Source organism: Cetorhinus maximus, unplaced genomic scaffold (genome assembly GCF_964194155.1).
Source record: "Cetorhinus maximus unplaced genomic scaffold, sCetMax3.hap1.1 HAP1_SCAFFOLD_1859, whole genome shotgun sequence".
NCBI classification, from domain to species: Eukaryota; Metazoa; Chordata; class Chondrichthyes; order Lamniformes; family Cetorhinidae; genus Cetorhinus; species Cetorhinus maximus.
The window spans coordinates 36,428-36,795 of NW_027597799.1; positions in this window are offsets into that span (position 1 = coordinate 36,428).

Sequence of the window (368 nt, forward strand, 5' to 3'; positions counted from 1 at the left end):
AGGTGAGGCTCAGGGGAGGTGTCGAGGGGAGGGGGCGAGGGGAGGGGGAGGGGGCGAGGCTTGGGGGAGGGGGGCGAGGCTCGGGGGAGGGGGCGAGGTTCGGGGAAGGGGCGAGGCTCGGGGGAGGGGGCGAGGCTCGGGAGAGGGGGCGAGGTTCGGGGGAGGGGGGCGAGGTTCGGGGGAGGGGGGCGAGGTTCGGGGGAGGGGGCGAGGCTCGGGGGAGGGGAGGAGGCTCGGGGGAGGGGGTGAGGCTCGGGAGAGGGGGCGAGGTTCGGGGGAGGGGGGCGAGGTTCGGGGGAGGGGGGCGAGGTTCGGGGGAGGGGGCGAGGCTCGGGGGAGGGGGTGAGGCTCGGGGGAGGGGAGGAGGC